The sequence below is a fragment of the Camelus dromedarius genome, chromosome 9, assembly GCF_036321535.1.
Source record: "Camelus dromedarius isolate mCamDro1 chromosome 9, mCamDro1.pat, whole genome shotgun sequence".
Lineage (NCBI taxonomy): Eukaryota > Metazoa > Chordata > Mammalia > Artiodactyla > Camelidae > Camelus > Camelus dromedarius.
The window spans coordinates 69232787-69245780 of record NC_087444.1 but is presented as its reverse complement, the minus strand read 5'-3'; positions in this window follow the sequence as shown (position 1 = coordinate 69245780).

The following is a 12994-nucleotide window of genomic DNA, read 5'->3' as shown; positions in this document are numbered from 1 at the left end:
GTCTGGGAGCTGGAACTCAAATCCAGCTTCTGGCCAACCTCAAGGTCAGTCGTTGAACAACCAGGCTGTGAGGGAACAAGCCTAAGATCAGCCCTCCAGGGTTTACGTTACAGCCCATCCACCAGCTGGATCCTGGACTAGGGGACCTGTGACAGATGGCTCAGCCGAGGCACCAGGGGGCTCCCCAGGGAGTGAGCAACGGACTCTGCTGGAAAGGAGCCACACGGTCTCAATCCAAGTCTGCAGATGCCATTTCCTCGGCCTAGAACACCCTTTCCTGGCACTAACCCTTCCCTCAGAAGAATGCTACCCACTCTTCAGGCCTCAGTTCAAATAGCTCCTCTTCTAAGAAAAGGAGATTCTACCAAGCCCCGCCCTGCCATCCTTTTAAAGCTCCATGACCCTTCCGGCTGAGTCGGGAGCACCCCCTCCTCACTTTGATCCTACAGGAAGCTGTGTTTCCCCTTTCCTCGCCCTAACTCCTCTGCCTGTTTCCGCTGTCCCAGACCTGACCCATTCTGGGCTGTCACTATCTGGTCCCCCACTGGCCTGTGAGTGAGGGGTCTGGGTCGCTTGGGTGTCCTAGCACAGGTCCTTTCACAGAAGAGGCAACTTAACCTCTGCAAACCGCTGGCGAGTGAGATGGGCAGAAATGACCTAGGGAGACCTCGTCCCACCTAAGATTAGGTGATGTTCCCTTCTCCCCATCGAGGTCATGTTTTGGGGGACGTCCAGCCCAGGTTGCTTCAGCGCCCCTTCCCCTTGTGTTTTGGAAAGCTCCGACCCCTGAGCCGCTTTCTCTCCGGAAATCAGCCTCAGCGAGAGGCGAGGACCACTTTGGAACATTCCCCGAAAGACAGCACTTAGCACCCCGCCCCCTTTCCCTGAGCTCTACGGGAAGCTCCGCCCTGCGCTACCGCCATCAGGCGCCCGGGGCCCTCCAGGCTGCCTGGACCCGCTGGCGCAGGACCAAGAACAGCCCGCCCCCCAGCCCCGCCGGCGATCTGCTGCTCCCGGGGCCGGATGCTTCCACCATCCTACGCAGGGCCGTTCGCCGCCCCTGTTGCTGCTGTCTCTTTGGAAACGTTCCTCCGGCAAACAATCCGCCCCTCACCCCCAAACCCCAACCCCAACGCGCCCCTCATATCTCGGGCTTCTGCAAGGCCACATGGGATCTCAGTGGATTCTTCCAGAGCACGGTAGAATAGCACCCCCGTGTGGCCCTGCCGGTAGGGCCGGGTTAGTAGCTCTGCAGGAGAGACCCGCCAGAACTATGCTGATAGAAAAAGTGTTTGCTTTTTTTAAATTGACCTAACGGTCATGAACAACATCATCCTTTAGGATCTGTCTCAGCCATTGTCTAGGGAAGTCCTCCTTGACTCCTCTTGTTACCAAACTCAGGTTTGGCTGCTCGCCGCTCAAAAACCAGAATTGTGGGGCAAGTGACAATAGAAAGGAAAGGTGCTTTAATAAGAAAAGTGGGCAATCTGGGGAGAAGGTGGACTCATGTCCGGAGACCAACTCCAAAGAGTCTTCTCAGCCATGATTATTTTTAAAGGGAAAAAAAGAGGAAGAATCTCAGTGAATCATTGAAGCAAGAGGCTGGATTCTGCATCATTCTCCATTTCGTGCAGACTGGCTGACTCTTCAGATATTATCTTATCCATGTGATCCGCCTGCAGGATTGCTAAGAGGGCTGGTGGCAGTAGAGAGCTAGTTGTTCTTTAACTACTAAATTCTTGGTTCTTACTTCTTTCAATCTAGATCTTTATTTATCAATATCTGTATACATATCTATATCTATCTATATTTCTTTCTATCTATCCATTCTAGCCAGCTAGCTATCTAGCTATCTAGCTACCTAGAGAATGCTAATTGTTAAAACCTATGAATCCACATCATAAGAATGTGGATAGCCCTTGTACTTTTCTTGCAATTCTTGGACATGTTTAGAAATTTTGAAAATAAAAAGTTGGAGGTGGGGGGAAGCATCTGCTTTGGAGGTAAGCACGACCCATTGATGGTTGGCTCTGCATGAGGAGGGGCAGGTGCCCTCTATGTTGCCCAAGCTCCTGGCTTGAGTTCCTCTGTGGAGGGTGGAGCTCTGACCTGAGATGGGGAAGACTCTAGGGGTGGAGGAGGACAGGTATGAGGGGGGAAATTGACAGTTCAGGTAAGATCTACTTGGTGTCAGTCAGAGGCTTGTCAAGAAGACAGAGACCAAACGAGGTATTTTAACAGAGGTAACTGAACATAGGGCTCAGGCTAAACAGACCTACTTTGACCTCCGGAAATCAGTTTGTCCTGAAGATGTTGGAATGTGGGGCTGGAACTCTGAGGAGAGGGCTGGGCCTGGTCCAGACACCAGAGACCCTAGGGATGTATTCACTGGAAGACAGGTGGCTGAAGACAAGGCCCTCTCTGTGTACATCTGTTCAGGTCAGCTACAGTTGAGTGATGAATAACACAGGCCTGTAGGGGATTGGAAGTCCCTGAGGCCTTCTGTCCACAATGTTAAAACTTGTGGACAAGTTTCATAATAATACTAGCACAGTCAGACTTCATAATAATACCAGGATGTCATTGGAGGATGGGTATTGCTCAATGGTAGAGCACACGCTTAGCATGCATGGGGTCCTGGGTTTAATCCCCAGTATCTCCATTAAGAATCATGATAATACCAGGGTGGTTTTTTGCCTAGTTCACTCTCATTGTCTCATGAGTGTACAGTGGAGTTTTCCAGAGGCTCCATGACATGTGTTGATGTCATTGCTCTGCCAGCTAATGGAATATGTGCTTGTGGATTCTTGTATTTTCAAAGTATCAGCTTTAAGTTCTAATATGGTAAATGTCAACAGTTATAGCTCACATAAATAAGAGCCCCTTGGGGGTCCTCAATATTTTTAAGAGTGTCAAAGGGTCCTGACATCAAAAATTTCCAGAACAGCTACCCACAGCAACCCTCTCCCAAGTCACTGTGACAATCACTAAATATCCCACACATTTCCAAAGGGCCCCCAGGCACCGCACCGGGGTAAGAATCACAGCCATCAGCTGCTGAGAGCCAGCTGTAATCTCTGTCTTTCAGGTTTCTGTAAGAGGATGCTGAATTGGATTTTTCCCAGGACCTCCAGAATTGGTACTAGGCCTAAAGTTGGGGACAAAAGCAGCCAACTACCCCACAGCCTAAGTTCAAGGTCACCATGATTGGAACCATCCACCTACCCAAAAAACTCATCGAGAGGACAGAGGTTTAGCCTGACTTCTACCATGCGCCCCAGGAAAGAGTGGAGAATGGAAAGAAAGTGCCAGCCTGTTTGGGAGGAAATGAGAGGGCAGAGTCCTCAGGAAAAGCAGCTAGACCTTCCCTCCCCCATGAACTTTAAATCAGGTTTCGGTTGAAGTTTTTTTCCCCTCAAATACTTGTTATGAAAAAGTGGAAATCTATGGAAAAGTTGAGAAGATGCTACAATGAACTCCCACATACCCTCCACCCAGAATCAGCAGTCGTTAACATATCATGCTGTTTCCCTTCTCTCTCTGAATACCACACGCTCGCACACATGTGAATATTTGCCCAACCATCTTGAGTCTTGGCTTCTAAATACTTCAGCACTTATTGTCTAAGAATGAGGCCATTCCCCTACAGAACCACACCATTATCACACCTAAGAAACCAGAGCAATCTTCCCATAAAATTATCTAGTGTCCAAGACTGTGTTTAAAAATGAACAAAACTGAGAGAAACAGAGAATCTGGTGAAATTGTCATTAAGGTTCCCTGTAGCCTTTATTTGGCAGGATAAAAGGAAATTTACAGATAGCAGGTGGGTGCAGTCACTAAAAACCAAAAGGAAACTATCATGTTTTTGATCCCAAGGAGTTAAGACTTCTCAATAAATTATTTCCATTTAGAATTGGGATTTGGTGGCTGTGACCCAGGTGGATCTTACTGAGCACTGATTGTACAGAGGTGGGGCTTATTACATACAGGAACCAGATTGTAATTGCCAAAGATGGCTGCAATAACGTTTCCCATCCCACAGACTTTTCTAGAACCCTGACATCCTTCCCATTAAGAAGCAGGGTTTGTGTGCCCTTTCTTTGGATCTGAGCAGGCTTGTAAGTTGCTTACAACTAATTGTATATGACAGAAGTGATGCTGCATGATCCCCAAGGTTAGATCAGAAGAAGTGAAGTTGATTCTGCCTCTTGTGTGAAACACTGACACTAGGGACCAGAGCTGCCATGCATGAAGTCTGACTGCCCTGAGGCCACCTGAGAAAGCCCAGACCAGACCACGTGGAGAGACCACATGGAGAAGCCCTGAGACTACAAGGAGAAGGAACTGTCCACCTGCCCCCAGCTGCGTCACTGTCCCAGCTTCAGCCACCAACTAATTACATCCATATGAGATCCCAAGCCAAAACTGCCCAGTTGGATCCTTCCCAGAAATCTGACCACAGACATGGTGAGAGATAGAAGGCTGACTGTCGTTGTTTTAAGCCACCATGTTATGGAGATATTTGCTACCCAGCAATAGCAACCAGAAAGAGAGTAGAGTACAGAAAATAAGGAGCTTGCAGAGAACTATAACCTGGAGAGCATGAGAATAATTATCTAACTATAGCAACAGTAGCTAACATTTGAGCGCTTTCAGTATATGAGCACCATTCCAAATGCTCTGCATAAATCAACTCATTTAATCCTCACAGCAACCCTAGGAGGTGTTATCAGTATCTCCGTTTTAAGGGAAACAGGGCAGAGCGGGGAGCAGCGATTGGATAAAAATGGAATTTGAACCCTGATTGTGACGTCAGCAGGGGGCGTTACCAGTGAGGAACATGTGACTTGACTCAGCCAATTTGTACATTCGGGTTCACCCCAGGCCACAGTGATTGGCTCTGGCAAGGGCATGTGACCTTAGCCTGCCAATCAGAGTCAGCCTTATTACTTTGGTGTGAAAATCTGACGCAAAGGGGCTCTCCTTTACCTGTGGTATATGGAAGAGGTTCCCTGTGGCTCTAAGGCTGCTGGCAGCCTTCTTGGGAGCTACCACTGGAAAGGATGGAGCAGAGGAATGAAAAGAAATGAGGTCCTTGGTAACATTGCTGAACGGCTGTGTCAGCTTTAGCTGAAGCCAGCCAAGTGTGGAATTCCCAGTTACAAATTTCCTTTACAGTTTAAGCCATCTGAGTCAGCTTTTCTGTTACTTGCATCAAGAACTACTCAAAATACTTAACAACCAGTACTTTGGGCACTGAGCCATCAGAATGGTTTATTGCTGTGCCTTATATTAAGGCTTTTTTTTTTTTTCTTCGCTGCTGCTGCATTGTGAGGAGGTCTGGGAAGTCCCCAGGGGGAGGGTCCAGGGCAGTTGGAGTGGTCATGGTGAGGAAAATGTGCAGATCTTGAGACAGCATGATTTACCATCCAATCCAGAAATATTTTAGTATATCAGCAATCAACATAACAAGATAGCTTGTCCAAGCTCTGAAATTAACAAACAGAAGCCTCATTTAAAATGAAGTTGGGGAGCAGGTTATATAGCTCAGTGGTAGAGCGCATGCTTAGTAGGCACAAGGTCCTGGGTTCAATCCCCAGTACCTCCATTAAAAAATAAATAAATAAACCTAATTACCAACCCCCCACACCATGTAATAAAGTAAAACAAAATTTAAAAAAGTTAAAATGGGAGGCCAGAAGGGGGAGTTCTCATGCACTTCCTCTCTAGGGCAATTACAGTCTCAGACATGACAGGAAGGGATACTTTTTCATTTCCAACAGGATGAAGGTTACTGCTCTACTGCCCAGCAAGAGGAAGGAAGAATTTCTTCTTGCCTAGCAACAGCTCAGCCAGTAAGAGACTTACAACTTGGCCAGTGAAAAGCCAGTAAACTTCAAGCTCCTAGTTTCCTCCAATGGACTCTATTTATAACAGCCCCTCCCAACTCCCCTTGCTCCTCTATAAAAGAACTGTTCCTCTCCTTTGTTCTCCCCATCTGCCTGTGGTTTGCCATAGGTCTATGTCCCAAGTTGTAATTCTTTGCTGTTCCCAAACTCATTTTCCTGGTAAAATAGTTGGCTGTTGTATTGTTTTAGGTCAACAAAGCTGAATATTAGCTTTACTTGCTGACTGACATAACTCCCTTTTGACATGAGTTAGTGTGAATGGATTTCTGTTTCCTGCAACTGGAAAAAAAAAATCCTCTTGTGAACCCGAGTCATGAATCAAACCTTTAGGAAATAACAAATAGCAGTGAAATCTCACTTTATCCGTATGAGGTCATTTCAGCTTTGGGTCAGGCAGAAACACTATGGAGATTTTGACTGTGAGCCGCCAAGGGGTCCACACCCTTTGGCCCAGCAATCCCGCCTCTGGGACCCACAAGGATGTGCATCGCGGCATTATTTATAATGGGAGGAAATTGGAAACAGCTTCAATGTCTGGCAACACTGCCCTGTTGAGTAAACACCATGCAAACATTAGAGATTGTGTTTACATGATGATGTTTTAACAAGGGAACAGCTTACGTTTTAAGAAGGGAAAAAGCAGGACTGTATAAACAATTTGCTCACACAGTTATGCAAAACACATACACACACACACAGACACACACACACACATATTTTTAAAGCCCAAATAAAATAGAAAAGGCTGAAAGGAAATATATCAAAATGTTGACTGCAATAGTGATGTGGTGTTGGGGAAAGAAGGGGAGACAGGGGTATCCTTCTAGTCTTCTGTATTTTCCAAATTGTTTTTAACAACCAGTGAACTCTTTTTTATTTTTAAAAATTGTAACTTAGATCATGAACATTTCCAGACGGATACCAAAAGCAGAGAGAAAATAAACCCACACGGGCCCATCACCTAGCTTCAAGAACCATCAACATTTTGCCATTTCATCTTCTTTCCCCTCCCCATTGTTGGGGAGTACTTAAAAAAAAAAGTCATGTACATCATGATCATTCTTTTTAAAAAAATTTTTAAGGGGGAGGTAATTAGGTTTACTTATTTATTTATTTAAAATTGAGGTACTGGGGCTTGAACCCAGGACCTCGTGCATGTTAAGCACTTGCTGCACCACTGAGCTGTACCCTCCTCCTATGATCATTCTTAAATACCACAAAGAGCATCAAAGTAAGGGGTTGGAGGTTCATCTCCTTATATAACTACAATGCCTTATCACATCTAACAATATTAACATATTTCTTAATATCATCTAATAACCAGCCCTTATTTAAGTTTCCCCTAATTTGTCTCAAAAACGTCTTTTTACAGTTGTTCTGTTTGAATTGGAATCCAGACAAAGTATATTCACTTTTTTTTTTTTTTAACATTCTTACAAGCAGTAAAAGTCATGGGTGTGTGTTTGTATTGTACATAGTTTTATGAGTTTTGACAAATGCATAGTCATATAACCACCACTGCAAGCAGGATTCAGGGCAGTTTTGTCACTCAAAAAATTCCCTCAGGCTTTATAATCAAGTGTGTTTGCTTTTATGTTTCTGTATATTTTTTTTCTAAAGGGAGAAAAAGCAATAATCAGGTGGTTTAAGCCCTGAGGTTATTTAAGATTTTGAAGAGCAGGGTTAGGTAGGGGAGCTGGGCTCCAGTCCTGCTCTCCGGCTTGGGGTCTTCCTCTCTTGGAGCCTCAGTTGCCACATCTGTAAGGTGGGTGCAGTGAGGACCCAGTGAGTAAGGAAGGGTGCCCAGGAAGCTCTCAGTGAGGGCAGTGGTTGGTCTCATCTGCCCCTCCTTCATTCACAGCCCCCCCACGCTCCCAGCACTCATTCCGCCTGTCCTTCTGCTCCCTCACAGCCATTGCAGCCAATGTGACACTAAGTTCTGTGGTTTCTTCTTTCCAAGAGACTTGACTTCATCTCCCTCAGAGGCTGGAGTCCTCAGGGCCTGTCCCACCTGGACCTCTCACCTTCCCTTGTGTCACTGGGCCCCCTTAGCACCCCCCCCAACATCACCAAAATGTCACCACACCCTCTGGGGCATTGTGGGACATCACAGAGGTCTGCCAAGTACTTCCATTTCCTATAGGACAAGATTACTTCCATTAACAATCAGGAACTCAAATGAGCAATATTAATGGCCAGAAAAGAAATGCAAAGTCTGAACTGTTCTTGAACCTCATATATATAAAATCATGCCAGTAAAAAAGAATTTAAAAATAAACAACACAGTACAAAAAAAAAAAAAAGAAGCACTACTATTTGTTCAAAGTTTGTTGAAAGATTCAGAGTTGGAACTTAGGTCCTTTGGTTACAGTCTGATGTAATAAAACTTTATGTAAATAATTTGGGGGGTTCTTGAGGAGAGAGAGATTGGGAGGGAGGGAGAAAGAGAGAGAGAGACACAGAGAGAGAGTGAGCTTGGAAATAGGATATATTTCTAATGGCTACTTTACAGGAAGGCTCAGCGCTGAGTCCCACCTCCTAGATACAGGGTCCTGAGCACTTGCGGGGTGGCCTGCAAAGCGCCCCCTGCCCCAGTACTTAGGGCAAGGGCACGCGAAACACTTCCCACTGCCCTGGCAGAGGATCCAGAAGTCTCATGCTTCCTGCTCCCCACCATCCCCCACCAACCACACATCCCCTCCACACAGCACCCTGCCCCGGCCCCTGCCCGCTCCCCGCCTGAGTTCTGAGTACGAAGATGTGCTTAGTAAGCTGTAGAAAGGAACTGGGGCGGCAGGGCAGGGTATGCGGAGAGAAAAGCGCCTTGTGTTGGGAGAGAGGGATCTGAGAGCTGGGAATGTCTTGTTTCTTAAGCTGGGTGGTGGGAACACGTAAGTTCATTCCGTTTTATTTTGTTTTTTCTTTAATCTATTTATTGAAGTAGACACACATGCAAAACAGTACAAACTGTAAGTGTACAGTGGGGTGAATTTTCACCAACTGAACTCACCTCTGTCACCAGCTCCCAGATCAAGAAACATTTGCAGCTGCCCCACTCCCCCACCTCTACCCCCAAGCTCTCTCCTGGATCCTTTCAATCCATCTGCCCTCCTATTAGGGTCACCCTCATTCTGACTTCTGACAGCCTAGACTGGTTTTTCCTGTTTTGAATTTTACGTAAATGGATTCAGAAAATAAATTATCTTGAGTGTCTGGCTTTTCCCACGCAACACAGTGTGAGACACCTTCCTGTAATCGTGAGTAGTTAACGGGTTATTCTCATTGCGGATCCCATTGTGTGGCTGTACCCGGTTTATTTATCCATTCTCCGCTGGTGGTGCGGGAGTGAGCCAAGTGGAAAGAGGCCCCCAGGCAGAGGGAACAGCAAGTGCAAAGGTCCTGAGGTGGGAAAGTGTCTGTTATTTTAAAGAAACAACAAGGAGTTGCGTGTGCCTGGAGAGGACTGAGCAAGGAGAGAAAGAAGGGATGAAAACAGAAGCAGATGGTGCCGAGTCCTAGGGGCTACAGTGGGGACTCTGGCTTTTACTCTGAGTGAGATGGAGCCATGGGAAGGTTCTGAGCAGGGGAGGGACTGGATCTGACTTGGGTGTTGAGTCTCTCTAGCTGCGTGAGAAAGTGACTCGAGGGCAAAGGCGGGAGCAGGAAGCCCAGGGAGGAGGGTGGGACACGGGTGAAAGCAGGGGATGTGGCCAGAAGTGTTTAGACTCAGAATGCACTTTTTCTGAGTGTGATTAATGATATATTTTACCCACTCCAGCCATCTGTCTTTGTGATTTTATTGTCCCCATTATTTCTACGCTTCCCCTACCCCACCCCACCCCCCATTCAGGCTTCTCTGAAGTGATTGCATTTTTTTTGTTTGTTTTGTCTTATGTTTTCTGACTCTTTTCCTTATACTAATTTTGAATCTATACACCATTTCCATTCTTTTAGTGGTAGTCCTTGAAATGTTACCAGGGACACTATAAAAAGTCAGGTCTGAAGTTTAATGAAAAGTTTAATCAACAGACCAAACACTATCTGGATCATAGAGCACTTTATCTTTCTCTCCCAATTCTACTTATATTCATATTGTTGTCCAGAATTTTAGATCTCTCATTTCTCAAAAAAAAAAAAAAAAAGTTTAACCTTTTTTTGGAGATAATTTCAAATTTATAAAAAAAATTGCAAGACTAAGAATAGTATAAAGAACATTTGTATACTTTTCACTCAGAGTCTTATTTTGCAGGGAGAGAGGTAATTAGGTTTGTTTATTTGTTTATTTAATGGAGGTACTGGGGCTTGAACCCAGGACCTTGTGCATGCTCAGCACAAGCACTACCACTGGGATATACCCCCACCCCAGATTCACCTATTGTTAACATTTTTACCCTCTTTGACATTTGCTCTATTCCGTGATTTTTTTTTTTCTGTATAATTTGAAGCTAAGATACACACACCATGGCCTTTTATTCCTAAATAGTTCAGTGTGCATTTCCTAAGAATATCAATATTCTCTTACAAAACCACAGTACAATGACCAACGTTAGTGAATTTATCCCTAATTTGCAAAATTTTCCTAATCTACTATTTGTATTCCCATTTTGTCATTGACCCCATAATGTTCTAATTTATAGCATGATCTTCCTCCAAGACAGGATAGGACATCTTTTATAGGTAGAGTTGACAGAATTTACTGATAGATTTGATGTAGGATGTGAAGGAAAATGTGAAATTACTGAAACATTCTGGGGATTCACTGGACCCAGAGGCACAGATAATATATGTCAGGAACAGTCTCTGTTCATCTCCTAGCCCTGCTTTCCCCTGTGTTGGCTTCATTTTCAGACTAGCTCTTCTCTTCTGGAAGTCCCCAATGCTCCAGGCCTATGTTCTTCCAGCCCAGTAAGCCTAGGAGGCCCCTCCCCCACAGTCCAGCAATAGTTCCAGGGCTGACTCTCATTCCTTGAGCTCCAGGGACATGCGCAACACTGAGCCAACTACAAAAGCCAAGCGGAAGGATTCACTCACTGGCCAGGCGTGGAGTCTTCCAGTGGGGTCAACCCTATGGACTCAGACTGAAGAAGGCAGTTGTCCCAAAGAGAGAGACTGCAGGAATGGGTATAGCTCAGTGATAGGGTACATGTTTAGCATGCCCAAGGCCCTGGGTTCAATCCCCAGCACCACCATTTAAAAAAAAAAAATGTGTTTTTTACGGTTTTACTATGCTTTTTAATGTTCCTGTGAGAGAATAGATAGTCCAATAAAATGCATCTGCCAATAATGAAAAATTAATTGTTCACCAGTTAAAAGCAAAATCCACCTATCTCCTAAGGAGCACACTTTTTACAAGTCTCATTATCCATATTTGACACAAAACATTCAGAAATAGAACACAAAAACATAGATTAAAATATCTCATTTTTCAAATTAGAACTACTTTCAGGTAACTGCGGTAATAGAGATAAAGAAAAATGTGAAATTACAATATATCTAGAGAGTGATGACTTACGCAAGGTGTAGGCTTGTCTCAAAGGTATCACAGGACTCACAGGACACGCTTCCCAAAAGGGTTTTTGACGTAAATCATTTTCTATGCTTTGAGAAGGAAAGATCTCTGCATTCAATACAAGTGGCTTCACAACTCTAAGCTTTTACCTTAAAGCAGCTTCAACATTTAACTTGAAGGAGGGCGGGCGCCCAACACACTCTTGCAGACGCAGACAGGAAACTCAGCTTCTGTGGACAGATCGCATCTCAGTACCTACCCACCGGAGCAGCCTTGGTGGCGGGGCCAAAATTTTTTTTTAAAGGGAGAGAACAAGTGCTGAGCATACAAAACAATACCTAGTAAAGACCTGTATTACTTGGGGTAGTGTTTCTCAAAGTGTGGTCCCTAGATCAGCAGCAGACCCTGGAAACCTACTTGAAATACAAATTCTAGCTCTACTCCAGGCTTTCTGGGGGTGGAGCCCAGCAGTCTGCCATTTAACAAGCCCTCCAGGTGATTCTGGTGCCCTTGTTTTAGGATTTAAGCTAAGTGCCTATAACAAAAAGACTTCAAAATATGATGACCTAAACAAAAAAACAAGTTTATTTTCACATAACACTCTCTCATAATACCCATAATACTCATAATAGAGGTGAAATGATCCAGGCTGGCAATGTGGTAGTCCCTGGACCCAAGCTCTCTCCACTTTGACCCTCAGCTGTTCTGTAGAATTATTTTGAAGCAATTCCCAACTATCATATTACTTCACTTCATTATTTTTTTTAACAGTTCAGAAAATGGACCCAGGAAACAAAGTACCTAGTTTCACTCCAGACCTTGCCGCTTGGTAGTTATGTGATTTTGGGTAAGTTTCCTTACCTCTCTGTGCTTCAAATGAGGAAAATGGAGATGATAACATCACCTATTTTGCAGGGCTGACGTGAGGATCAAATGATGTGACGTATATAAAGCAGCATAGTGCTTAGTACATAGGATGCGCTATTTATGTATTAGCCCTGATTATGATGATGATGATAATGATAATGACGACGACGTTGATGAAAATAAGGTTGACGAAGGCGACGATGATGACTCCAGCTAGCCGACCAAAGACGAATCTGCAGTCGATGCTCGCTGATGACTGTATGAGCATCGGCCACTAGGGGGCGCGGGCGTCTTGGGATGCACTTGCTCGGTGACCGTCTGGAGGCGCTGCGGCGCTTGTCTCGCGAGCTCGGTAACCGTCTGGAATATTTCCCTCTGGACATTCCAGAGGAGAACGCGTTGGTCCAGAGGCACGTGCCAAGGGCCCCACAGCGCTGGGGCTAGAGCTTGGTGCGGGGAATGTAGGCAGGAAAAAGCTAGATCTTTGGCAGGCCCAGCGGGGCTTGAGAGGGATGTTTGGGACTCTACAACCCCACATCCAGGATGCTGAAATTCCATCTCGAAGTTTTTCACCGCTCTTGTCCATCCCATTCCCCATTCCTGGGACATTTATACAGCAAGGTGGTCGTGGAGGGTCGTGGAGGATGCCCAAGGGCTCTGCCCAGGCACAGGCGCTTTAGGGAATGCGAGTGTTTAGGAATTGCCT